Here is a 2,839-nt window from a genome sequence, read left to right as displayed (position 1 = left end):
GGGGGTATTTCCAGAGCCTGCAGGCAGAGCGCTAAAGAAACATTTGAAAAAATTTTGCCAATCGCATCTCCTTTAAGAAAGAGCAACCCCAAGAGTCAGAAACGCCTGATTGGCTAAAGCACTGGATGCAAGAATGAGCATATGCAGTCCAAAGGGAAACGAGAGAAAGAGGAACTTCCAGTACTTCTCCAGAAGTTTGACTAAGTCACGCGGTCGCTCCAAAGCCCGTGTACAGTAAGGCGAATCCCAGAAATCCTCTGGTAAATCCAAAGAATCGACAGCTTAGTGCCAAGGATATTGAGGAAATATTCAATAATTCGAAGAGAAGTCAGCGTTCAGCAACCAATGTTAGACGGAAAGAGGCCACAAAAACCTTAAGAACAATACGTATGAAAAGACTGGCCACCACCAAAAGTCTGCCGATAAGTTCAAATCATAACATCATCTGCTGAAGGCACCCAGAAATCACCCCATGCCCCTGTCAGTAGACAAATGAAAGCTGCAAAAATGGAAGGAAGGAAAACATTGGCCGGGTAAAGACAAACTACCAAAGCATACCTGTTCAAGAGAAAGGCAGTCAGGCTCAGGGTAGTAGGCAGAGCTTACAGAGAATGCAAAATTAAAAAAGAATTGCCAAAGAGATATTCTGAGCGACTAGGAGATCTACAAAAACATCTGAGGCACAAACCCGTTGACGCATCTAAAACCAAGGCCGATTATAAAAAGCAAATGCCGGACAGAGAAAAAACAGAAGGCGGATAAACCTGCAAGTAATAAGTACGAGTGCTGCAAAAATCCAAACAAAGGAATCATTTACAAACTACAGTCGCTGAATCAAAGGCTCCCGAGAATGTTGTTTGAAAAACCCCACAGCAGAGCATGGAGGTCAAGGTTTCCAACCTCACCCCTGACCAGGTTTCTAACAAGATCGCAGAGAAAGAATGGAGAGCGGGCGGTCCCTTTGAGTGGAGCCCTAAAAGTAATGCTTCAAAGAGGGCACCAAAGTACATGAAAACAAAAAAAACCGCACTCCTAAATTCGGGGCAGGAAAGGCTAAGAACCCCGCGCTGACAAGAAGCGGGGCATGTAATAGAGTTCCTGGCAAAGAGAAGTCGGGCAGCCTTGGGCTGCCGCAGTGCAATCAAAATAGCTACCAAGAGAGCTCCGGCGAGCTTTTTAGAGATCCCAGCTAAGCGGCACCAGGAAAATCACTCTCCAAAAGTAATTGACCTGTATAGAGAGAGATGCAGGTCTATTTAGAAGAGTTTTGGTGGTGTTTCTTTATCTAGAATTTTTATTAGAAGGACCAGGGAAGTAATCTATTTTCTACTTTCACCCAAACTTTCACGAAAGATACTTGTTTCAGTAGGCAAGTATGTTGAAGAAGGACAGATTTGAAAGTCATTTATGCTTTTGTAAGCTTCCGTGTGAACATGCAAAATGTTGATGATTATTTGCTGAGCTTTGCTCTTTGTTGCAGGACTACACACGAGTCCTACATGATGTCCATAGCAATGTAGTTGCTGTTTGGCTTTATGTTTCAGCAACTCCTTACGACACGTGGAGATTAACAATAGCCTATCAAACCCTCATTTTAATAGGATACATAACTCAAGCTTTGATTGCAGTTAATCAAGGTGACATTAAATGCATCCATTGCACCAGTTTCCTTTCTTTTTTTTTGCCATTTCTGTACTATAGTCTAGTTGTTTTATAAGATGAGAGCATGCATTTAAGCTTACTGTTTCGAGAGCTTGCTATGAGAAGGGAGATTAGGCTGTTGAATAAATGCTTTTACCTTAACAGTAAGTAGGGAGGCTTGTATCCTCCAGGCCTGTCTTCCAAATCGGGGCAGCATTGTGATATGTGAACGCTGTTGTGACGCAGGTGGCCTTAATTTTATGCAAGTGTAAAGTAATAGCAATGAGTAAAATGTGAAAATCCTGTCGCTTTAGTTATAAGTAAAGGCTTTCCAGTTGGCTGGAAGAGGCAGTCAAGCGGCTGCATACTCTGCTTCAGCAAAAGTGTGTGCGCAAATAGTTCCGTTCCAGTAGCAGTATGTGCATGGTGCTTCATCTGTATTCTTATGTTCAGACTGAGGGCATTGCAGGATGTTCTGATTTACTTTACTTACCTGACATGGTTGTTATTTTCAATAAATGCGCGCAAATTTTACCCAAGACGGGCCATTTAACTTAATTGTTCTTATTATAGTTGTATTTGCAGGGCGTTAAACAAATACGTGTCTGTTACTGTTTAAAACAGACATACGTGCTCTGTATTGACAACAGAAGTTTGTAAGTTTTTTTCGTTTTAGTCATTTTCATCAGGGCTTGTACCCCTGGCAGTCACTTCTGAGCGCTTTGCTCCATTGTTTGCTGCTCACTGTATAGTGATTCAGCTTTTCGTATTTTTTAGGCCTGCTTTCTGCCATGTGTTAAGTCTTGTTAAATGTGGAGACCAGTTTGCTGAAACTCTAACATTAGGCGCTGCTGGCGCTTCCAAGAACCTGAAAAGCACAGAAACTATATTATATGCCCTTGATTTTTGAGGATGATGCTAATCCGCGCATTCAGTGCCCGTCATAAAAAAAGCTGTAGGCTGGACTGAAAGGAGCTGATGGAAATACTCTGATTGAGCAAGTGAATACACGAGCCCAGTTCCCCCAAAACGACAAAGGGCCTGAAAAGAAAGGTATAATTTGGTTGGTTAACTATGAATGAACGGTTTATGGCTCGTTTAAGCATTAATACGGCTCATTAGCAGGGTAGAAATACCTTTCGTGGATTAGTTGCAGCCAAGTTGGATATAACGTTCTGGGGGTAGTCTAAGTCAGAGT

Source organism: Morone saxatilis, unplaced genomic scaffold (assembly GCF_004916995.1).
Source record: "Morone saxatilis isolate NCDOM2014 unplaced genomic scaffold, NCSU_SB_2.0 Contig19, whole genome shotgun sequence".
NCBI classification, from domain to species: Eukaryota; Metazoa; Chordata; class Actinopteri; family Moronidae; genus Morone; species Morone saxatilis.
This window is presented reverse-complemented; position numbering follows the sequence as displayed.